This window comes from Bos indicus, chromosome 24 (assembly GCF_029378745.1).
Source record: "Bos indicus isolate NIAB-ARS_2022 breed Sahiwal x Tharparkar chromosome 24, NIAB-ARS_B.indTharparkar_mat_pri_1.0, whole genome shotgun sequence".
NCBI classification, from domain to species: domain Eukaryota; kingdom Metazoa; phylum Chordata; class Mammalia; order Artiodactyla; family Bovidae; genus Bos; species Bos indicus.
This window is the reverse complement of record NC_091783.1, coordinates 30134055-30160056: the sequence shown is the minus strand read 5'-3', so window position 1 is coordinate 30160056 and position 26002 is coordinate 30134055. Positions and strand designations below refer to the sequence as shown.

Sequence of the window (26002 nt, the reverse complement as noted above, 5' to 3'; positions counted from 1 at the left end):
AGACTTTTAGATGCTGAAGTCAGATTAGGAAAATAAAAATAAAAACCAAACCCAGTGATAGCCAGGTCTTAAACATCTGTGAAAAACGGGAATGCTAGTTTTACTAATATACGCTTCAGTTAGTGACCAAAGCAGAGATGTGTGCATTTGCACTTTCCTTTGTACAATAATATGTTTCTTGTGCATTAGATGTGAATAACTATTCTTAAATGACAGAATATTCTAGATGTCCTTGGAATCTTCATTATATAAAAGAAACAGGAGTGAATTATTTTGCAAAGTAAAGCATATATTCATAATATACTTATTGGGCTTCCCTGGTGGCTCAGCTAGTAAAGAATCTGCCTGCAATGCAGGAGACCTGGGTTCGATCCCTGGGTTGGGAAGATTCCCTGGAGAAGGGAGCAGCTACCCACTCCAGTATTCTGGCCCTGGAGAATTCCATGGACTATATAGTCCATGGGGTCACAAAGAGACACAACCGAGCAACTTTCACTTCACTCACTTCATACTTATTCACTCCTGTGCTAGAATAACAATGACCTTGCTTTAGGAAGTGGAGTCGATTTTCTTCCTACTGAACTGTCCAGGCCTTCATAAATTGCTTAAAGAGTAGATTACACTGGAACTGCCAGCTTTTTGGCTTGGGACTTGAAAATCAGGTAGCTCTCACTTTCCGAGTCTGATATTTGCTCTGAGAAAAGCCCTTGAGACCACCATGCTGTGAGGAAGCTCAAGCTAGCCACACCTACAGGCCTGGTGGAAAGCAAACTGCCTGAACCAAAAATGACCAACAGCTACTGTTCCAGCCATGCCAGCCTAGGTGCCAAACATGTGTGGTGATGACGCCATCCTGGAAGTGGATTTTCCAACTCCAGTCACCTGAGTGAACACCACATGGAGTAGACAGATTGCCCAGGAATTTTACAAATTCCTAACCTACAAAACTGCAAGCAAAATGAATGTGTGTTACACCACTAAGTTTTGGCATACTTTGTTACACACTGAAAGATAATAAAAACAGCTCCTTTTCTATTCTGATAGCAGGAATTATTGAGGTACCGATCAATATGAGCTGCCCAGGTGGCTCAGTGGGTCAAGAATCCACCTGCCATGCAGGAGATGCAGGGGACACGGGTTCGATCCCTGGGTCAGGAAGATCCCATGGAGGAGGGCATAGCAACTCCCTCCAGTATTCTTGTCTGGAGACTCCCATGAACAGAGGATCCTAGTGGGCTATGGTCCTTAGGGTCACAGAGAGTGGGACATGACTGAAGCGACTAAGCACACACACACACCTATCAACACATATTGATTTTTTTCCCATAAAGCAAGGCTCACCTAGATTTCTTCTTTCCTAAGATGGCTTGTTCAACTATACCTATAGATATGTTCCATTATTTTAGCATTTAAACTTATTGCTTTTCACAAAAAACCCTGTTATTAGTAACAGTGTGGTTAATTTATGTAGAATCTATGTAGATTAATATGTACTTCGGTTTTATAAAAAGTATTACAATATCACCCTTTGTCCAGATTATCAATCAAAAGTAAAGTGGCGACTCGCCCATTACATAGCGTCTTTTCAGAACTTGTAAACCATCAAATGAGGCACCCATTTGAAACAACAACATTTAAATATTCATCCAGGCTTCATAAACTTTCTCGTTTATGGCTGGAATTATACAGAAACCCTTTGAACCGAACCACTGAAAACATTCAACAGCCATTTCTGCTAAATAATTTAAAATTATCTTTCTTACCCTAGGTAGATTTACTTTTAAAGGATAAACTGGTAGAATCTATATTGAATTAAGAGCTTTAATATTATTTAGGGTTCATTTTCTGTATGAAGGCAACAAGGGGAAACATTTCACTGAGAAAGGTAATGATACGAGGCCAGTCAGACCCAACGCTTGTGAAGTCGGAGTTGGTTCACTTTAAACACAATTTATTTGGCTCACGGACACAGTCCTGCCCAGCTTTTCATTTGAAGGAAACGAGCATATTTCACTACTCTCTCATCCTCTTAATCATCTCCTCATTAGCCTGTGAAGAAAGCTTTTCGAGGCCAGAGGTGAGCTTCATTTTACTCTTTGAGATGTCAGCACCATTTTCATTCCCTCTAGCCCCGAGTTTTTTCTTTTTTAATCTTTAAAAAAATCCTCATCATACTCATCTTTCCTTCACACTGACCTGCATCAAAGGTTTGGGCCTCAGACATTCAGGGAAGCTCTTATTTCATGGACAGAAGGAAGACAAGGAAGAAAGTGTGCTTAGATGAGTGGCTATGGATTTACTGTTTTCAGGCTTTGCAGCATACTTCGTGATCTGGCAGAACTATCCTCTGTAGAGCTGGTTGACTACTCAAAAGTTTACAAGAAAAGTTGTTAATGATCTAGTCCATTTTATGTGTAGGGGAAGAGGCTCACCAATACTTGGGTCCCTCGGAGAAAGCAATGAGAGAGAAATGCTGTTGAGCCCCTGTGGTGTGATGAGTGGGGAGTTCAGCACTTTATGTTTGCAGCACACTGTAAAGAGCGAGCAGAGAGGGGGATGGACCTAGAGGCTGTCATACAGAGTGAAGTAAGTCAGAAAGAGAAAACGAAATATCGTATATTGATGCATATATGTGGAATCTAGAAAAACGGTACAGAGGATCATAGGATCAAAGCAGAAATACAGACACAGATGTAGAGAACAAATGTATGGATACGAAGGGAAAGGGTGGGTGTGGGAGGAATTGGGAGATTGGGATTGACATATATACACTATTGGTACCATGTACAGAATAGATAACTAATGAGAACCTACTGTATAGCACAGGGAACTCCACTCAGTGCTCTGTGGTGACGTAAATGGGAAGGAAATCCAAAGAGGAGGGGATACGTGTAAACGTTAACAGCTGATTCACTTTGCTGTGAGCAGAAACTAATACAACAGGGTACAGCAATTAGGTTTGTGATGTGCGCTCAGTCGCTCAGTCGTGTTCAACTCTTTGTGACCCCACGGACTGCAGCCCACTAGGCTCCTCTATGGGATTTTCCAGGCAAGAATACCGGAGTGGGTTGCCATTTCCTACTCCAGGGGATCTTCTTGACCCAAGGATCAAACTTGGGTCTCTTGTGTCTCCTGGATTGGCAGGCGGATTCTTTATCACTCACTAAGCCATCTGGAAGCCCACAAAGCAACTGTACTTCAATAGAAATTAATTAAAAACAAAAAAAGGTAAACAAGAAATTCACCGTCAAGGGAAGGGCTGTGGAAAGCAGAGACTGTCAACTGGTACAATGGATGCAGCCTCCTGCAGGGGCTGGAGTGGGCCTTTACCTAATAACAGAGACAGAGCGGAAGACACTCCAGGAGGGAAGGGAAATAAATATCATCTGAACACCTAAGGCAATAAGCTATTTTCCGGCAAAATCTTTCATTGATGTTCAGTGTGAGATGCTGATTTCAGAAAAAGCAAACCAGGCACTGAGAACGTGGAAAGGGAAGCTCCCTTTGATGCAGTTTACCCAGATAGATGGGGCTTCCCATGTGGCACTAGTGGTAAAGAATCCGTCTACCAATGCAGGAGAAGCAAGAGACCTGGGTTCGATCCCTGGGTCGGGAAGATTCCCTGGAGGAGGGCACGCCAACCCACTTCAGTATTCTTGCCTGGAGAATTCCATGGACAGAGGAGCCTGGCAGGCTACAGTCCATAGGGTCACAAGTGAAGCGACTTAGCACGCAGGCACCCAGAAAGACAGGAAGAGCAGCATCCCCGGAGGAGGGCACAGGCCAACACAGGAAAGGAGTGGGAGCACTGAGAGGAGTCTTCTCACCAGCTTCAGCCACTGCAAGCTTAGATTTGCACAAGACTCAGAGTCTGGCACTTCTGGGGAGGGGAATGACTTCTAGCTTGTTTACTACGGCAGGCACAGCTGAGTGCCTGCCCTCCAGTCATGCCCCTCTTGTTCCATGCTGGTACTCGGCGCTCCAATCACATGGATGACACGGATGAAACATGACTGACATAAAGTAATCATTGTGGTCCCATTCCCCTTGCTTTAGGTGGTCATTTGACATTTCTGGCCAATGACATGTCAGATGAATTCTTTTCAAGAATTTCATGGCAAGGTTTCCCATGCCAATAACAAATGACAGGTAGGGGAAAATATCACATTTTCTTTCAGTGGCTGTTGTTGCATCTGGGAATGATGCTTGGGACAGGAGGATAACACCACTCACTGCAAGGACGACTGAAGGGAACAGATCCCAGGAAGGTGTCTCAAAGGCTCTGAACTCACGTACCACGGAACCACCCCAGCCCGAGATTTCTTTTTATGGGTTATCTAACCTTTTTGTGTTTAAGTGACATTTTTTAGGTACTTGCAGCTGAAAGCATCCTATATTGTATACAGGTCAAGCACAGAATAATGGTATCCAATGCTAAATAAACTAGGGAGGCAAAATAATTATTTAGCTACATAATGAATATTGTTAGTTTCTCAGTTGTGTCCAACTCTTTGTGACTCTATGGACTGAAGCCCACCAGGCTCCACTGTCCATGGAATTTTCCAGGCAAGAATACTGCAGTGGGTAGCCATTCTCTTCTCCAGAGGATCTTCCTGACCCACGGATCAAACCCTGGTCTCTTGCATTGCAGGTGGATTCTTTACCATCTGAGCCACCAGGAAACTCACTTAGCTACAAAGTCTATGCTAAATGAACTAAAATTAAAATCTGAGGGAAAGGTAAGAGCATTTTAAGCTAGTTCCAGGAATTTGGGGTAAGGCTGCTCCCCCGCTGGGACTACACTTGAAAGGGTCTGGTCTTGCACTTTTCCACACAGGTCACCTCACACAGGAAAGAAAGGACCAGCATGTTTGCCCACAGATTCCATTGCTTACCTGGACCATGCACTGAGCACCTGGGATGCCAGAATTTCCTGGTCAAACATCCCTGAGGCCCTACAGGGTCTGTATGGGCTTTCTGCTCAGATTAGAACTCTAGAAGGTGCGGGGGGTGGGGGGATGGGGATCAGACTGCACCATTGGTACCAGGCTTGTAGCGGGGTGTTCAAAGGATGCTTGGGGCTTGGCAAATATGTGTATAGACTGGTCCCAATGCATGTGAGTGAGGCCCTTCACAATGCTGGAGCAGCTGTGATGGAGGCTTAAGAAAACGGGCTTTCCGCTGGCTCTCCTGCCCCAGATGCAGCAATCACAGGGCAGGCCTGTCATGACACAAACACGGAGTGTATTTCTGAAGAATGCACAGAAATGTGCTGTGCTAAGTCGCTCCGTCCTGTCTGACTCTTTGCGACCCTATAGACTGTAGCCCACCAGGTTCCTCTATCCATGGATTCTCCAGGCAAGAACACTAGAGTGGGTTGCCATGCCCTCCTTCAGGGGATCTTCCTGACCCAAGGATCAAACCCATATTTCTATGTCTCCTGCATTGGCAGGCGGGTTCTTATACCACTAACGCCACTTGCGAAGCCCACACACAAATGATGAGCCTGTAAACACAGCCTCACTGAATTCTCACAACAGTCCAAGGGGAGGAAGGGGAAGGTACTTTATCAATAGCTTATAAATGAGGAAACAACAAAGGCTCAGAAAGGTGAATTTGCCTAAGTTTACCCAGTAAAGGTTAGATTCTGGATTTGAATCCACGACTTTAAAAGATCACACTGTTTACCACATATGATTCCTCAGATTTTTCTGTACAAAACCGAAAGATACAGATTATATTAAATTAGCCTTTTTATTTGTAAAGTTTCCATTTCCTATCCCCAAAATTCTTAGCAAAGCTTACTCTAGGTGGGTAAAATACAAAAATGAAATCCAATCAACTTCTTTATAAATCAATCATTGTTAAATTTATCTGTGTATCAAAAACACTAAGGGATTGGGGGCAGGAGGAGAAGGGGACGACAGAGGATGAGATGGCTGGGTGGCATCACTGACTCGATGGACGTGAGTCTGAGTGAACTCTGGGAGTTGGTGATGGACAGGGAGGCCTGGCGTGCTGCGATTCATGGGGTCGCAGAGTCGGACATGACTGAGCGACTGAACTGAACTGAACTGAAAACACTCTTAATAAACACTATATGCTGGGATAAAGTAAATAAAGTGGAACAGGGTAGGCTTTTTCTTCTTGCATGGTCTTATAAAATAGAGACGATCCACTGTCATTTGTATAAAACGTTCTCTGAAGTTTTTTGGAAATGGGTCAGTTCTATTCTTTTTCCCTTTGTTGTGCAAAATATGTAAGTTTTATTTTCCATAACGTTATCTGAACTGGTTGCTTACATAGCCCCAATCTGTCACTTTGATTTTAAATTCCCCAATTCACTATCTGTTACAGATTTCTGAAAAAAAGTTGCAAGGTGATTTGCATTTTAGGGGGTAAATTTTAGTTTTTTTTCCTTCCAGTTGAACCAACCATATTTAAATCTGGGTGAGGGCAGTGGAGGGGAGGCCAGCGGGGTTGTAGACCTTTCTAGTGTTGCTTTCACCTTTCCTGGGGCTGTTCTGGAAAGGGAGATGTCATTTCCATGTGTGTACGACCCACTTATGGGCTTCCCTGGTGGCTCAGTGGTAAAGAATCCGCCTGCAATGCAGGAGGCCTGGGTTTGATCCCTGGGTCAGGAAGATCTCATGAAGGAGGAAATGGCACACTCCAGTATTCTCGTCTGGGAAATTCCATGGACAGAGGAGCCTGAGGGCTACAGTCCATTGGGTTACAAAGAATTGGACACCTCTGAGCAACTAACAAAACAAGAATATGACCCACTTATACTCTCAGGAATACCTAAGAGATTTCTCCTAGAATGCTGAACATCTATAGAAAACACTTTGATAACTTTTTTTTTTTTAACACCGCTGTGACACTGACAAATATTTTGGAGAAAAAAAATCACTCCTGAGTATTAATAGGCAGGGTAACATCAGTTCCTGAGAAACTGGTAGGAAATCCTAAAAAAGTGATAACACAGATACAGAAAACACTCTTTCATTTCAAAAGATGAACAAAATCTTACAAAATCCAGATCACACAGCTGTAACAGCCACGCCTTAAAATGAAGAAAAAAATCAGGTTGTGAGTTCTGCCATCATTTCCAGAGTCAGCCTGATGAAGCCAGGTTGCTGTGTCTGGCTGGCTTCCAACAATATCTACCCATCCGGATGCCACCAGGATTATTAACACAGTCGCACAAATCTTATTCCTAAGATTCATTTTTGTGGTGCAAAGTACCATTTGGGGTTTAAACCAAATGACCAGGATAGCTTCAACTCAAGACAGTTCAAAACCTGAGTGTCCAAATGATGGCCCCATGGCTCGGTGAACTATTCATCTAAAGAAATACGGTTGGTGCATATTTTTATTTTCTTGCCATTTCAGAAATATTTGACAGAATTGCATATGACATCATAAACATTTCAAAGAAGCATGGAATGTAGAGGTTTCTGGTGTTCAGCTGATCATGCCTCTGGTGATGAGGCACATTTTCATTCTCTGGCTGGTCCCCAGAGACTTTCGCTTAATCCCGTATTCAAGAGGACACTGCTCGGGGTGAGGCTGGCACTCACGGGTACATGTTCACCCGACAATGCACACACAATTTGAAATAGACTGCCGCTGGCATAGGGCAGGAGGAGAGGAGGCCAGAGCTGCTGGGCTATTTGTCATCTCAAGCATTTCAAGCGTTTGCACACCACCTCCTTAGCAGGACACATGGGGTATGTGTCCCCTGGCAAGATGTTTAGTGAACACAAATAAGGGCTGTAATGTATCCACCCGAGGGGAGAGACAAGACCCACCACTGGAGCTTTTCTTCCTGCATTTAAGGGACAGAAAACTCTTCAATAAACATCTTACTATTTCAACCTAAAGGCTGAATAATTCCATGGAATTGAATTTAAAAGATATGGCTGATTCATGTTGATACATGGCAGAAACCATCACAATATTGTAATTATCATAAAAAAAATAATAAAAAAAATAAAAACAAAATAAAAAAAGACATGAAAATTGAAAAGGTTTGCTGGTGATATATACTCCACAATCATTTGGTCTGACTCTGGTCTGCTTTCAAAGGAATACAAAGGTCTTTGGGGTTATTTTTTCCCAATTCTGGAAAAACAAGAATTTTAGACCTTATTTTTATCATCTTGCATTTTTCATGACCATTGTGTGAAAATAAACATGCTCTGAAAATACTTAGGTAACAAAATAGGGTTTGTTATTAAAAACAAAACAAATGGAAGCCGCTTTTTGTCTTCCAGGGGAGTGGCAGAATGCCATTGCTAGGGAAACTGGTTCTTTAGGAAAATTCCCTGGCGCCTTAAAAACCCATTTTGGTTATGAAAGTGAGATTTCTGGGATAGTTTAGTTGAGAGCATGCAGAAAAGGAAGGGTGGATTTTTCTGTATAATGATATAAGAGGAACTGTGGAGCTATTCATTAATTATTGTTGAAAGGTTAAGTAACTCTGAAGAAAGTACAAGGAAAAATGGTCTAAAAAGGGAGGGGGCAGGTTCAGGTTTATATATGAATATAGGGATCAGTTGGAACCTAAGGAAAGATATAACCAATAAGCAATTCCCTTTTAGGAAAAGGCCAAGAAACGCGTAGAACCACAATGACTACTTTCAGTGTAAGTTGTTTCCAATTCTGTGGCGTGCTGAACTCCATTCTCTGAACCACTGAAATCAATGAGTTAGTTAGGCATGATGGTGTGGCGTGAGCACGGCAAACGGTTTTGGACGGATACACTGTGTGTGTGTGGTTCTTGGAGATACAACATGGAGTACGAGGCCAAGAACAGAATGGAAGAGCTGATGAGCAGAAGAAATGATAAGCCCCCTGGGGTGGACAGAGGAGGCTGGACTTTGCAGGAGGTGAGGAAAGAGTCTGCTTACTTGGTTATCACAAGAATGGTCAACTTGTGACGTATTAACATTGCTGTGTTGGTCACTCAGTCATGTCCAACTCTCTGTGACCCCATGGACTGTAGCCTGCCAGGCTCCTCTGTCCATGGGATTCTCCAGGCAAGAATACTGGAGTGGGTTGCCATTCCCTTCTCCAAAGGAGTTTCCCAACCCAGGGGTCAAACCCAGATCTCCTATATTGCAGGCAGATCTTTACCATCTGAGCCACCAGTACCATATTTAAAATGGATAGCTATAGGAAGCCGCTGTATGGTGCAGGGAACTTAGCTCTGTGCTCGGTGATGACCCAAAGGGGTGAGTGGGAGGGAGGTCCAGAGGGAGGGAATATATGTATACATACAGCTGATTCACATAGTTGTGCTGAAGAGACTAATGTAACACTGTAAAGCAATTATATTCCAATTAAAAATTTTAAAAAAGAAGAGTAGAAGAATTTTGAATCTGGGCAAGGAAATAAAAAGAGTTTCTTAAAAACTATAAGAAAAAAAGGCTCTCATATGCAGGATGGATAACAACAAGGTTATCTGTTGTATCTACTGTATTTAACACAGGGTGTATATTCAATAGCCTGGGATAAACCATAATGGAAAAGAAAATGAAAAAGAATAGCAGAAACTAACATGACACTGTAAATCAACTATACATTAATAACATTTTTAAAATGCTCCTAGTTATTTGCATGCTTTGATTATTAACTGTTGGGTGTTAACAGGCAAAGTAGGGGGAGGACTTGCATTTGGATCCTCATTCTCACACTTAAAAGTTACAGGATCTGGGTTGACTGCTCTCCCCTATGTATTTCTATCTTCTCATGTTCAAGACAGAAGAAATAATACTAAACTCTTAGGATTATTATAAAAATGAGAAGAAATGCTAACTATTATGTTCTCAATAAAATGCTAAATCTAAAGTCACAACTTTCAAGCCACAGTAAAATAAAAATCAATATGATTTCAGTAAACCTGGCAAGATTCCACTGTCCCCAGAATGCCTGAACTATTCACATACTTCCTGTATTCATTATTTAATGAAGTGCCTTAAATAGTTCTGGAGAAGGAAATGGCAACCGACTCCAGTATTCTTGCCTGGAGAACCCTGTGGACGGAGGAGCCTTGTGGGCTGCTGTCCATGGGGTCACACAGAGTCGGACACGACTGAAGCGACTTAGGATGCATGCATGCATTGGAGAAGGAAATGGCAATCCACTCCAGTATTCTTGCCTGGAGAATCCCAGGGACAGAGGAGCCTGGTGGGCTGCCGTCTATGGGGTCGCACAGAGTCCGACACGACTGAAGTGACTTAGCAGCCGTAGCAGCAGCAGCTTAAATAGTTGGTGATGATATTTCACACACAATTTCATTTAAATCTAATTGTCTTTTTTCATTAATGATGTCTCATATATTCTAAATTATTTGAATTTCATATGTGTATTTATTTGGTTATTAAAAAGATAAATAGAGTAGCCTCTAAAAAGATTAAGATAGCTATAAGTTGTTATATAACACAGGGAGCCAAGCTTGTTGCTCTGTGATGACCTAGAGGGGTGGGATGAGGGGAGAAGAGGGAAGGTCCAAAGGACGGGGATATATACATAGCTAAGGCTGGTTCTCATTGCTGTATGGCAGAAACCACATGATATTGTAAAGCAATTTTCCTACAATTAAAAAATAAATTCAGAAAAGATTAAATAAGTCTCATTATACTTTGCAAATATCATGACTTCCAGGAAATCAGCATGTTCAGTAAATATCTTCAAATCTTACTAATGATTATTTCTAATAACACCTTACATTTTTGTAGTGGTTTCTTTTTCATGTGTATGATCTCTTTTGGTCTTGAAGTCTCTTATTTTTTTGATCCATTTTTAATTGGAGGATAATAACTGCTTTAATTATTGTGTTGGTTCCTGCCATACAACACCTTGAATCAGCCATAGGTATACATGTGTCCCCTCCCTCTAGAACCTCCCTCCCACCTCCCTCCCTCCCACCTCCCACTCCCTCCCACCCCTGTAGATTATCACAGAGTGCTGGTGTGAGCTTCCTGAGTCACAGAGCAAATTCCCACTGGATGCCTCTGATTTTTTGTTGTTATTGTTAAGACTAAATTTTCTATGTTCAAAACATTAAATTCAAGTAGTATGATTCAACTTTCTAATTGCCTCTTGAAGGTAAGTACCATTTATCACTGTACCACCTGATCAATATTTTCCTAGTTCAACCAAAGTTTCAAATTCATATACTCACCTATGGGAATGTTCCTTATTGGTTATTTGGTTGGCAAACTGTACTGACATGTTGACATGTTACCACTGCTGCTGCTGCTGCTAAGTCGCTTCAGTCCTGTCCGACTCTGTGCGACCCCATAGACGGCAGCCCATGAGGCTCCCCCATCCCTGGGATTCTCCAGGCAAGAACACTGGAGTGGGGTGCCATTTCCTTCTCCAATACATGAAAGTGAAAAGTGAACATGAAGACGCTCAGTTGTATCCGACATTTAGCGACCCCATGGACTGCAGCCCACCAGGCTCCTCCGTCCATGGGATCTTCCAGGCAAGAGTACTGGAGTGGGTTGCCATTGCCTTTTCCATGTTACCACTACAGACTTTTTTTTTGAAATCTATTCAGTTCAATTTTGTTTAGGAGATTAAGCATCTCTTTGGAGAGCAAAATACCTAGATCAAAACTGACACTGCATTAAATTTACAGGGCGATGCTTTCTGGTTTGGTAGTTATGCTTCAATAATATTTTGTGGCAGTAACAACACACTACTATCTGACATTTTCCTCCTCTTTAGAAATCTAAAATGGAAGAAAGAAAACCAAAAAAATATAAAAAGCCTTCTTACAACAGGGTCAAGGAATTCAACTATTGATACTAACTCAATTTTATTAATTTCAAAGCAGTGATAGTACCCAAAATATTTCTTTTTCATTTATCATTTTTATGAAAAAGTCAGTGTTTCTAGTCGTCCACCCATCTCCATTTTTCTATAGGTCTTGAATACCACTTTATACAATTAGAATTTAAAAAGGAGTAGTTATAGTGAGCTTAAGAGTGTTAAATCTAATATATGTAGATTGGCAGGCCGCTTGATTATTCTGGGAATATCTATCCAGTTTTTAGTTTATGAAGCCCCTCTGCCCCTCAATCATTTTACTGCAGCAACATTAGGGCATGCTCTGAAACACAAAGCATATTTTTTTTTATAATCTGTGAGAAAACAAGCAAGCTATAACTATTGCATATTATATTACTTTGGGGACTCTTTAAAAATGATCCATTTCCCTCTCTTCCATACTCAGAAGACTCTCATAAATGATTACTTCTCCAACTCTAACTGTTTGTTTTTCTCTCTCAACCTCAATCATCCCCCTACAAGGAACAATAATGAAGTGATAATAAGATCCCACAGACAACACAAATATTTTGTGGAAGTTAATCTGGAGAAAGTAAGAGGAATAAAGAGAGACAAGGATAATTTCTTTATGAGATACAGTTCCAATTATTTGTTTTCTAAAAGTGGTTTCTGACCACTGAACAAAGTTATGCCAGTCACACTCCAAACTGTTGAAAAGCTTCAAGATTTTCTGCTCCTTTTAGATTCACGAATGAATACTGAATGTAAATTAGTGCCATGTCCCCATAGTCCCTAAGCTCTCTAATATACCTTGCAGTCCCCTAAGATATCTTCAAAGCTCAAAGAAGCAGTTATGCCACGTAGAGCACAGTCTTGTCTTCACTTCTCTGGCTCAATATGCTTGTGAGACAACTGCAAGCACTTATAAGAACTTTTTATAAGCCCTTCACATGGAAAAATAAGAAAATACATAACTTTTTAAGAATCAGAATGAAAGATTAGGAGTTCAGGATTAACAGATACGCACTGAAGAAAGTGCAAGTGTTAGTCCTTCAGCTGTGTCCAATCTGTGACCCCATGGATTGTACAGCCTGCCAGGCTCCTCTGTCATGGGATTCTCCAGGCAAGAATAATGAAGTGGGCTCCATTCCCTTCTCCAGAGGTTCTTCCCAACCCAGGGATCAAACCAGGGTCTTCTACATTGCAGGCAGATTCTTCACTGACAGAGCCACCAGGGAAGCCCTAGGTATACACTACTATATATAAAATAGATAAATAACAAGGACCGACTGTATAACACAGAGAAATCTACTCAAAATTTTGTAATAACCTATAATGGAAAATAATCTGAAAAAGAATACATATATATATATATATATATATATATATATACACACATATGTGTGTATATATACTTGTATAACTAAATCACGTTGCTATATTTGAAATAGGGCTTCCCTGGTGGCTCAGACAGTAAAGAATCCACCTGCAATGTGGGTAGACCTGGGTTCAATCCCCTGGAGAAGGGAATGGCTATGCACTCCAATATTCTGCCCTGGAGAATTCCATGGACTGTACAGACCATGGGGTTGCCAAGAGTCGGACATGACTGAGCAACTTTTACTTTCACGATTGAAATATGTGAAACTATTCACTTTCATACTTGAAACTAAAACATTGTAATGTTTTAACTTGAAACTTAAAACATTGTAAATTAACTATACTTCAATAAAAAAATTTAAAAACCAGAATGATATAATTTTTTCCCCAAAAGCCAATCTTATTCCCACATTCATATTAAACACAAAATCAGCATACTGTACCAAGCATGAACTCATGATGGATTATAGATGTCAACTCTTATACAGATATCAGGACAATAAGTCTGCTATACGTGAGTGAATGTACTCTAGATCATCTGTTGATATCCTAGAAGTTATAGGCAGTGAGACTAATTTCTAAATTTCAGCTATACTAATTCACTGTGATTTTTTGATAAACCTTCCTTAGATTGCTACAATGAAAAACAGAAGTAAGACAGGAAAATGAAGATTAAGCGGATACATGAAAACCCTTTTGGGGGACTACCCCACTGACGAGAAAAGCACCAGACATGAATTGCAACAAAATGAATACTGATCTAACTCGAATATCAGTAAACCAAATAGCGTAGTTCCTATTTCAGTCCAGGAAGAAGTACAAAACAAATTATTTCAAGAATGATGAGTTAAATAAATCAGGAGAACACAGCCTGGCACTTAAAGCGCCAGTGCCTTTGAAATGTTAGTGACTTTAAAATCAATTATTTCATGGGAAGAAGTTTCTTGTCTCAGCACTCTCTGCCTATCTTGGCACGTAAAGAGTTAATAACAGAAAAGCTAATGTCTGCTAGAGAATAAATCAAATAATGATAGTTGTCTTAAATTATATTTAGAACTCTCTTATAGCTACCATCTGCCCAAAGTTTGACAATTAACACTGGTCCCAGTAAATTTATTTCTCAGAAGCAGTGGGCTCACATCTGCTTTAAGGACTTCATGCTTAACCTCTGCTGCACCTGTCTTAAATCCTTCAGTTCAGTTCAGCTGCTCAGTCGTGTCTGACTCTTAGTGACCCCATGGACTGCAGCATGCGAGGCCTCCCTGTCCATCACCAACTCCCAGAGTTTACTCAAATTCATGTCCTTTATGTCGGTGATGCCATCCAACTATCTCATCCTCTGTTGTCCCCTTCTCCTCCCAGCTTCAATCTTTCCCAGCATCAGGGTCTTTTCCAATGAGTCAGTTCTTCCCATCAGGTGGCCAAAGTATTGGAGTTTCAGCTTCAACATCAGTCCTTCCAATGAACATTCAGGACTGATTTCCTTTAGGCTGGACTTGTTGGATCTCCCTGCAGTCCAAGGGACTCTCAGGAGTCTTCTCCAACACCACAGTTCAAAAGCATCAATTCTTGAGCACTCAGCTTTCTTTATAGTCCAACTCTCACATCCATACATGACTACTGGAAAAACCATAGCCTTGACTAGCTGGACCTTTGTTGGCAAAGTAATGTCTCTGCTTTTTTTTTTTTTTTTTTAATGTTTATAGCAGCTTTATTTGTGATAGCCTGGAAAACTGAGAAAACAAAAATGCAAACAGATGTTTTTCCATGGGTAAAGGGTTAAACTGGCATTTTCACACTATGGAATACTGTTCAGCAAAAACATCTGTTGATACAAAAAACTGGAATGGATGTCTCTGCTTTTTAATATGCTGTCTAGGTTGGTCATAGCTTTTCTTCCAAGGAGAGAATGTCTTTTAATTTCATGGCTGTAGTCACCATCTGCAGTGATTATGGAGCACAAAAAAATAGTCTCTCACTGTTTTCATTGTTTCCCCATCTACTTGCCACTAGGTGATGGGACCATGATCTTAGTTTTCTGAATATTGGATTTTAAGCCAACTTTTTCACTCTCCTCTTTCATTTTCATCAAGTGGCTCTTTAGTTCTTCTTTGCTTTCTGCCATAAGGGTGGTGTCATCTGCATATCTGAGGTTATTGATATTTCTCCCAACAATCTTGATTCCAGCTTGTGCTTCATCCAGGCCAGGATTTCGCATGATGTACTCCACATTTAAGGTAAATAAGCAGGGTGACAATATACAGCCTTGACATACTCCTTTCCCAATTTGGAACCAGTCTGTTGTTTCATGTCCAGTTCTAACTGTTGCTTCTCAACCTGCATACATATTTCTCAGGAGGCAGGTCAGGTGGTCTGGTATTCCCATCTCTTTCAGAATTTCCCACAGTTTGTTGTGATCTGCACAGTCCAAGGCTTTGGTGTAGTCAATAAAGCAGAAGAAGATATTTTTCTGGAACTCTTGCTTTTGCGATGATCCAATGGATATTGGCAATTTGATCTTGGTTCCTCTGCCTTTTCTAAATCCGGTTTGAACATCTGGAACTTCACAGTTCATGTACTGTTGAAGCCTGGCTTGGAGAATTTTGAGCATTACTTTGCTGGTGTGTGAGATGAGTGCAACTGTGCGGTAGTTTGAGCATTCTTTGGCATTGCCTTTCTTTGGGATTGGAATGAACACTGATCTTTTCCAGTCCTGTGGCCACTGCTGAGTTTTACAAAATTGCTGGCATACTGGGTGCAGCAGTTTCACAAGACCATCTTTTAGGATTTGAAATAGCTCAATTGGAATTCCGTCACCTCCACTAGCTTTGTTCGTAGTGATGCTTTCTAAGGCCCACTTGACTTCACATTCCAGGATGTCTGGCTCTAGGTGAGTGATCACACCATTGTGGTTACCTGTGTCATGAAGATCTTTTTTGTACAGTTCTTCTGTATTTTCTTGCCACCTCTTCTTAATATCTTCTGCTTCTGTTAGGTCCATACCATTTCTGTTCTTTATTGTGCTCATCTTTGCATGAAATGTTCCCTTGGTATCTCTAATTTTCTTGAAGAGATCTGTAGTCTTTCACATTCTATTGTTTTCCTCTATTTCTTTACATTGATCACTGAGGAAGGTTTTCTTATCTCTCCTTGCTATTTTTTGGAACTCTGCATTCAAATCAGTATATCTTTCCTTTTCTCTTTTGCCTGTAGCTTCTCTTCTTTGCTCAGTCCTTATGGCTTTATTAAAAAGTCTTAATAATGTTTGAACAAGGGGTCTTACATTTTTATTTTGTTCTGAGACCCACAAATTAAGCATTGAGTTCTGACTGGGTTAATATAACAAGCCTATTCCCACATTTGTCCAATAGGGAAGATATAATTTTGATCATGTTTCCAGGCATAAAGGTCTTAAACAGCCTATTGCCTACCAGGTAAACATGAAACTCCTTAGCCTGTTATTCAATACCCTTCAAGAAGTGGTTCCAATATCTGATTCCACATTTAATTTATCTGATTTCATTCATTCTTTCATTCATGCATTTGTTTAATGAAGATTCATTCCTACTCCTCCAGTAACTGTGAAGAAAAGAAGTATGAATATGTCCTAACTTATCTGTGTCAGAGGTAAACGGCATTTCTTGTAAATTCCCCAACAGCCCTGGTTTTCTGAAATCTTTGCATTTGCTGGCTCCTCCTGCTTGTTCTTGGAGTCGTACCCCACCCTTATCCGGCTGTGTTCCCTGTTGTTGTTTCATCGCTGAGTAGTGTCCAACTCTTTGCAACCCCATGGACTGTAGCCTGCCAGTCTTCTCTGTCTGTGGGATTTTCCAGGCAAGAATATGGAGTGGGTTGCCATTTCCTTCTTCAAGGGAATCCTCCCAACCCAGGGACTGAACCACAGAAACTTGGGTTTGATCACTGGGTTGGGACTATCCCCTGGAGGAGAGCATGGCAATCCACTCTAGTATCCTTGCCTGGAGAATCCCCATGGACAGAGGAGCCTGGAGGGCTATATAGTCCATAGGGTCGCAAAGAGTCGGACACAACTGAAGTGACTTAGCACGCACCTGAGAAGCCCTTGTTCTCTGTTACCTGAAACAAAATTTACCAGGTTTTTCTTGTACTCCTTGGTAGGCTGGGCCAACAGTAGGTATTGATGAAAGTTTGTAGAACAAAAGAGGGGGGCACCCAGACTCTAAGCCACTGTCCCTCCCCACTGCCGTGCGGGTTCCTATGCCAGCTCCACGGGGCCATTCTCTTTGTCACCATTGCCCTCCACAGTCCCAGCTTCGGCTGCTTGGCCTCTGCCGATTGGTCCTGGCTTCTGGGCTCCAGAAACATTACTGTCCTCCTAGTGCTGGTGGTGGTGGCAGGGCCCTTCTGCTCTCGAGCTTCTTGGAGCCCCACTATCCACTGCTAGGCTTCCCTGCTCTTCTAGAGCCTGCAACACCATCAAAGTTTCTTTTTTCCTAATTGGATCCTGGTCTTTTCTTTCCTGAAATTATGTCTCCTTTCTACCTAACTTGCTCCTTGGAAGAAAAGATATGACAAATCTAGACAGTGCATTAAAAAGCAGAAACATCCCTTTGCCGAAAAGGTCTTTATAGTCAAAGCTATGGATTTCCTAGTGGTCATGTATGGACGTGAGAGTTGGACCATTAAGAAGGTTGGGGACCAAAGAATTGATGCTTTCAAACTGTGGTGCTCAAGAAGGACTCTTGAAGAGTATTTTGGACAGCAAGGAGATCAAACTAGTCAATCCTAAAGGAAATCAACCTTGAATATTCCTTGGAAGGATTGACTCTGAAGCTGAAGCTCCAATACTTTGGCTACCTGATGCGAGAGTTGACTTAGAAAAGATGCTGTTGCTGGGAAAGATTGAGGGCAGGAGAAAGTCGTGACAGAGGATGAAATGGTTGGATGGCATCACTGACTCAAAGGATATGAGTTTGAGCAAACTCTGGCAGATAGTGAAGGGGGAGGAGTCAGACATGACTTCGCAAATGAATGATAAAAACAACCTAACCTTTCATTCACCCTTCAGGGCGCAAGTTCAATCTACCTTTTCTATCAACAGTTCTTTTGTAATACTTACAATGTTTGAACTTATTTGGTAGCTGCTTATGCAGATGTGTCTATTGTCCTTGAGCACAGGGATATATCCTAGAGTAAATGAGATTTATCCTAAGACAAAGCTGTTCCCTTACCAAGTACTCAATAAATTCCTTGTTGTAATTCTCTAAATATAGCACTGAGTCTTATGTACTGTATTTTTTTCAACTCAAAAATTTAATTTATAGTTCTTTGTGTAGAAACCAATATTTCCAAGGAAATATCTGCATTGCTCATATGAGTAAAGTGCTAACAAATCAACTGCCAGGACAAAATGGACTGTGAATTATTCATATGAAAGTGACATCATTGCTTGAAGACACAAATAACAGCCAGCATTAATATAGTCATAGAGATCTTGGGGGGGTGGGTGGTGTCCATATTTTCATGATGCCAAAACTCTATTAACTATAGACATCTTCACAGTTAGTGTAAACAGTCTCTGAACTTGACCTTCTTTCTGCCAGACATACATTTAACATATGGCATATTTGATTATCCACGGGGCATATTTGATATGTTAATGTATCTCCTCTATTTGAAGATGATGCTTTTCCTGTTTACCATTATGTATGAGCCTGACTGTCAGGATGCATGTCTACTCAGTAGTTATTTCCATATTGCCTCGTGTGAAGACTGTTTTTTGATTGGGCTACAGCTGGGCTTTTGAGAGGCTGTTTTCAACTCTTGCTCTTAAGCTAACAGCACGCTTGTGAAGTCTCTGTTCAGAAGAAAAGCTCTTCCATCTTGGTTTGAAATGCGCCACCCTCACCTCCCTGTACCTGTCGCCTTCTAGCAATCTGTAGTGAAGCTTTATTGTCTGAAGTTCGGATACAGAACATCCTTAAAGCCTTCCTTAATCTTCAGCAGTTCCCTTTCTTTGAGATGTTGTACGACTAGGGTTGTCAACAAAAATTTCATTATGGGTTTGTTCCAGTGGACTTAGGATAAGCATGGAAGGCAGACCCTCTAAATGCCAGAGGGCTTAGCAATATCATGGTAATATTTACCATAAATGATGAAATGGTTTAAGTCTGTAAGGGGACATCTGAGATACAGAGGCTGAAGCTGCAGACCTGGGTGTCCTCATAGGTGACCTGTAGCTAAGATACAGCCTTGACACTGTGCCTCACAGATAAGCCAGTTCTGCTTGGCCAGATGTTCAGCCCCACTTGGGCCCAAACCCACAGTGATGAGATTCAGGGAGTCAAGTCAGTTTGTCCAGGCAGAGAGGGACAACCCTTTTCTTTTTTTTTTTTTTCCCCTTTTCTTAACAGAACAACAGGCAGTGTTGCTCTAACCCAAGACTTGGCAGAAGACTCTGGTCCAGTTTATATCCTTAAATTAAAGCAACTGATGGAATGAGTGGCTGGCAGCTTTCCATAAGAAGTGTACTTACTGCTCCTGCAGTGGGCTCTCTTTCTGTTTGAGAAGTTCAACCCAACTTTGCCCACGTTTGTACTTTGTACTTTGGCTTTGTACTTTACCACTTTGGCACTAGTGGTAAAGAACCCACCTGCCAATGCAAGAGATGTTAATATGGGTTTGATCCCTGGGTCGGGAAGACTCCCTGGAGAAGGAAACAGCAACCCATTCCAGCATTCCTGCCTGGAGAATCCCATGGACAGAGGAGCCTGCCGGGCTACAGTCCACAGAGTCACAGAGTCTGACATGACTGAAGCGACTTAGCACTGCCTAGATTTTAGCAACTCAAAGTGCAGGGGACAAGTTCGTTGCCATAAGATGTGAAGAATCTCAGGCCACACTGCAGGACCTACTGAATCAGAAACTACATTTTAGCAAGATTTAAGTAATCTGTAAGCACAATTAAGTTTGTAAAGCACTATCTTAAATGACCAGGTGACTATCTCTGAAAGAGCACCCGGGTCGTGTCATATTGGAAATGGGAACTTTGTGCTTGTAGGTAAACATATAGCTGGATGAGGACGGTGGAAATCACAGTGATCTGTCTCATGATGTTCTGTGTATTCCAATCGGCAGGGGATACTGAGGCCCCAGGAGTGGAGGGAGAGGGCTATCCAGGCAGAGTGGAGACCTGGTTCCAGATTTTCCATGATCTCCTCTGAGGACGTGCTGAACCTGAGAATAAAGTCCATGCTGAGTTAACAAGTTAGGCGAGCATGTGGGGAGTGACCGGCAGAGGAGCAGGGAAGTACAGGGTCTCAATGGGGATGCGGACACCTCAGACTGAGTAGCCTAGACTGCAAACAGTTCATGGAACACGGAAGTGACGTCGTTAGAGACAGGTAGTCAGTTAAACTAGCCCTGGGACTACAGAGAAGTCAGGAACCCAGACAGAGAAGTTCCTAGGGACCACCTAGAGGGGTACCCAGGCAGAGAGGGGACTGTAGGAAGGAGGACCCAGGCGGCCATTCCTGGATTGATGGGGATTCAGTCACCACTGCGGCTCATTCACTTCTGCCCCCTCTGTGGTCCATCTCTTCAGGAAGCTGTGGCTTCTGATAAATTTCATGTATCTTTTGACACTATTTTACTTACTTTTCATGACTAAATCTATTTCTTCCTGTATAGGGGGCAGTCCATCATATTTTCTATTTCTCTCTGTTTGCATTTATTATCTCATCTTGTCTCATTTTTTCTAATCTCAGTTGTGTCCACAACTCTATGAAGAGGTGCACATATAATTCATCCTTGATATGTCGAAACTGATTTATAACTGTGACACAGAACCACTCGTCTCACCGAAGGTAGCATATATGGTGACAAAGTTAAGAACAGCACACAGATATTCATATTTTACCCTGGCACTTTTGAATATGACACCTAGATGTTTACCATTCCCTTCAAATGTGTGAAAGTTTATGAGACTAACATCCTTAAGTTATGAAGCGTGGAAGCAACTTTCTCCCAAGAGCTATGTTATTTTGAAAACTGATTTATTTTGGCCAGCCTAGCTTGAAGAATCTTTTCTGAAATTCATCTCATTTTCTTTTTTATTATTTATCTCCCAAATCTAAATCCACAAGTATACTATCTCTTCAGTAAATGATGGGGTCTTTAATGACTGGTATTTGCTTTTAAACAAAGACAAAACTATAAAAATGCTTTCAAGTTAATCAGATTTTGTAACAAATTGGCATTTAAAAAATAGCCTGAGGATATGGTGTTTTGTGTGTTCCTTTGCAGAAATGAATACAATGGAGTCAATTAATGTTATCTTTTTTTTTTTGGTGACAAACTGTGGCTTTCTCTGATGATGACCCAAAAAGACTCCCCCTCCAGATCTCTGCCCCCCGTACACCAAACCTTGACATTCACGTAGTGCTATCAGCTTGCCTCCGAGTAAATGGATTGGGTGGTTTGTGTCCTGATGTTGGTATTCTACTTGCACAAAACACAGACACTATTTTCTGCTCCTAGCTTTACATAGCAACAATTATTATTTAATATTGTCTGTTTTTTTTTAACATATTGCTGAAGTTAGAAGGGAGAATATCAATATATAAGATTTATTAAATCCCTAATATATTATTAATACATAATAACACATAATTTATATTATGGCTTAGTGGTAAAGAATCCACCTGCCAGTGCAGAACACTGAGGTTTGATCCCTGGGTTGGGAAGATCCCTCAGAGAAGGAAATGGCAATTTCAGTATTCTTGCCTGGAAAATCCCGTGAACAAGAGGAGCCTGGCAGGGTCCAGTCCATGGGGTCACAAAAGTGTCAGACATGATTCGGTGACTAAACAAAAACATGTAACTATATAATATAGTTTATATAGCATTAATATAATAAATTATATATATTACCTAATATCTAATACACATAAATCATATATGTTTATGTACTGAAAGCACAACTGTAATACATAAAATTTGACAGCTATAATGCAATCATTGCATATAAGAAATAAAAATAATGCTTTAAAGAAAATGTTCACTCATCATATATATTTTTTTAATTTTTAAAAGGTAGGAAGTATAGATTGAAAATTATTGATAAGTAAAAATGAAGCGTTCCCAAACTGCTGCAGCAACTGCCTCTTTGCCTAGCATATATTACAGTTCTTATAAGAGGTGCTTTTTTTTTCACTGACATTTTATTAGTTACAAGAAGCTTCACTGGATGACTCATATTTGTCATAGTCATTTTACGAACTTGTTCAACCAGATAGCAAGTGTACTAAATCTCCACTTCTTTATAAATGCAAAGAACACACACACACTCACACACACACACAAAGAAATCCTTATTTCCAGAAGGATACCAAAGAAGAAAGGATAAAACAAACTCCAGTCTGCCAACTGGTCTTATCAGCCTCTGATTCAACATTGAGAAGATATATCCTATCTGACTTCAAATGGTCTGACAACCAATTTACTTCAATTATCCTTTTTTTAAGGTAAAATTCATGAGAACATAGATGACTAGACCATGATAACATGTAAAATCAGACTATACCAGGAGTGCTTTTTGTTTCTAATGAAGCTTACAAATCTCACTTATCAGGCATCTGTTACTCATTACAAAGCAGCTCTTCCACACACACACTGACTCCCACAAGTGCTAAACTTCTTATGTATTCTGTCAGAGTTGGAAAATACTCTTCTCAAATGTATGGTGTGAGGATGACGAAAATTAATTACAAAATATCTAAATATTTAAAGATCTGCCGTATTTAAGGATGTCTTAGGGTACCCCACTCCAGTACTCTTGCCTGGAAAATCCCATGGATGGAGGAGCCTGGTAGGCCACAGTCCATGGGGTCGCGAAGAGTCAGACATGACTGAGCGACTTCACTAGGGTACCTAAAAGCTTGTTATGGATGCCTAAATCCAAGAAGCAAATTTTAAAATCCCAGGAGATCCAACAATTTTATTAGCACTCGTGCCAAGGCCACGGCCCTCTGCCCAGCTCCTGATAGAGACCTAAGTCCACAGAGCTGAAACCCGAGTAGCCCTTGGAAGCTGTCCTGCCATGGCAACATAATTTACTGTGTCATTACCACTGTTCCCTTGTCCTCAACTTCAAAGCATGCGGTATCCAGGTGATAAATGATTGAATCTGACATTTCTCAGCATTCAAGAAGTACTCTGGTAAAAGGACTCAGCTCCTTTAACTAAATGTGCAATTTCAAGACAATAGACTCTATTTGAAAAGGATTACATTCCTGAGAGTTTAGTTAAATGACATAATTAGACATTTTACGCTCTTTCTGATATGGGACAATTTCAGAAGCAGTAGCAGTAACTGCCCTATTTAAGGCACCAGATTGTTTTTAATGCATATGTCTACATGTGTGTGTAATACAGGTTCACTTTAGTAGGCTTGGCTTTTATAGGTCTCAAAAGTGTACGTTAGTTGCTCAGTCACATCCACCTCTTTGCCACCCCATGGACTGCACCTCGCCAGGCTCCCTTGTCCATGGAATTCTCCAGGCAAGTATATTGGAATGTGTTGCCATTTCCTTCTCCAGGGCATCTTCCCAACCTAGGGATAGAACCTGGGTCTCCCGCATTGCAGGTAGATTTTTATTGTCTGAGCCACCATAGGCCTCAAAGGTTCCATTTAAAAATTATTTTCAAAAGAGGAAGTCTCAAGAATGCTCAGAATGTTTTGATACCTGACCAATAAGTGGTCCCTGGGATAGGTGTGGATCAGTGTGGCAACCAAGAGCTGAATGCCAAGGACATCACAATGGACAGACACTCTCCCCAGCCCCAGTCCTGTGCCAACTCCTGTTTAAAGCCAGTGAGTGTTTTTTGTGTTTAGCAGAGCAATTCCAGGATAGATACCTGTCTACAGTTAACACAAGTGACTCCATGCTTCCCTGTGCATGACCTTGGGGTCTTGCAAATGTGATTCCATTGAGAATATAAATCCTGCCTGGAAGCTTGCATTCTAGGCACCAATCACTCTTTCCCCCACAATCAGGCCAATAAGGTGTCTGAAAAAAAAAATTAGTACAGAGGTTGTTCCATATTTTCTGCACACGGTGGGAAAAGGAGACAAGAGCCACATGCCCAATGAGGGGGAAGGAGGTGAACAGAAAGGGGAACCAATTATTTAGCCACACATTTAGCCCTTAGGAGAGGTGATTTGTCAAACAGACTCTAGTGGCCTTAATACAGAGTATAACTGCAGACATTGATCAGGGAGTTCTCACTCTACTGAAAGAGGCAGTCCATCTATGTTTTATACCATGTTCTTAGAAGGTGCATAAAATTCTGAATTTATAGCTTCACACGGTTCACTTAACCTACCAAGCTAGAGTTTATTGACTCATCTGTATGGAAACTTTGGAACAAATTTTCTTATAGTTATTGGCGGTACCAATGATGTTTCTTCATCTTTACCAATGTTCAGAATTCATCACATTAACAGAAACAAGAGGAGTTATGGTCATTTTAATTACCAAGTGGATGAAAATCAAGGAACATTCCAAATGCCTAAAATTCTGATGGGCAGACTTGAAATGTTCTTAGAACGCTTTAAGTTAGACACTAAACACATAAAGTTGAGTATACTGTACATATTGGATTATATAGTTTCTTTTCTGTAGAGTTAATTTCTGCTCCATGGTGTTTTGATAAGGCGAAACATGTTTTGATAAGGTGAAATACCTTCTTTATCTGAATCTTCCACAGCACTCAGCACAGAGCTTAATAAATCCTGTTCAATGAGTCCTTGAACACAAAAATTCTGTTTCATAATAGATAATGGTGTGGATAGTAGGGGAGGGAGCCTTTGTTTAGAGATTCTTATTGCAGCAAAGAAATAAACTTCTTTGGGGAAAGCCACCATGATCTACTGGTTGTTACATTTAGGATTCCTTATTCAAAAATTTTACAAGATGATTCTACAATTGTTAGGCTAATCTAATCACATAGAGATGCAGTGATTATGTCTTTATGAATCCTGCAAATTTTTAAGTCCATATGTCTAAAATGTAAGACTGTATAAATATTCATAACTGGCTAAAAACAGGCAAATAATGTATCTTGCTCATATAAAGATAGAAACCAATACAACATGGTAGAAGGAATTCATTACTTTGTTCAGTATTGTTTGTACAAGTGACAGTTCTAGAGTATGGTACAGAGGCCAACTGGATCAGAGCCTGGTTCTCTGGAGGTGCTCAGTGGCTTGCGTAAAGCACCCCCAAACAGGTGCCAAAGTCCTCATTCAATTGGCCCCAGAGACAGAGTTTCCTGCCCTAAGGCTCTTGCCTCCTCCAGTCTCCACCCTCCGGTCACCTCCTGCTGGAGAGCTGGAACAAACAGGCAGAGTGTGCCCTTCTTTGACCTCAACTGGGAACATATGTGTTGCATGACACAAAGTTTTGCCACTCTATATTCATCCCCATGTGACATTAAAAGTGCCACAAATATTGATTTGGGGATTATAAATAATTTTCAGCAAGGAGGCACATTTGCATATTTAGAACTCAAAACTGATGAGGATGGACAGTATTTGTAAACCTCGCATCAGTACAGGTCATCAAGGTTAGGACTAAATTCAGGGTGGCTCAGTTCCAAGACTAAGACCACATAGACCTGAGCTTCCCCAAGTTGGTTTCCCCTACCTGCTGTGGCAAGGCCTCTGGGAATGCTTTGGGGGCCATCCTGACCCCTCCGCTAATGTTTGCATTCAACACCATGTTTATCCTCACGGTCTACCAGCACCTATCAAAATGGATGATGGGCTTTCTTCTTG

At 41.1% G+C, this 26002-nt stretch overlaps 1 protein-coding gene across 3 annotated transcripts in view; it reads right to left on the bottom strand.

Annotated features, from left to right (window-relative positions):
- Positions 1–26002, bottom strand: part of CHST9 (carbohydrate sulfotransferase 9) — a 284083-nt gene that overhangs the window by 165475 nt on the left and 92606 nt on the right. The window lies entirely within an intron of this gene.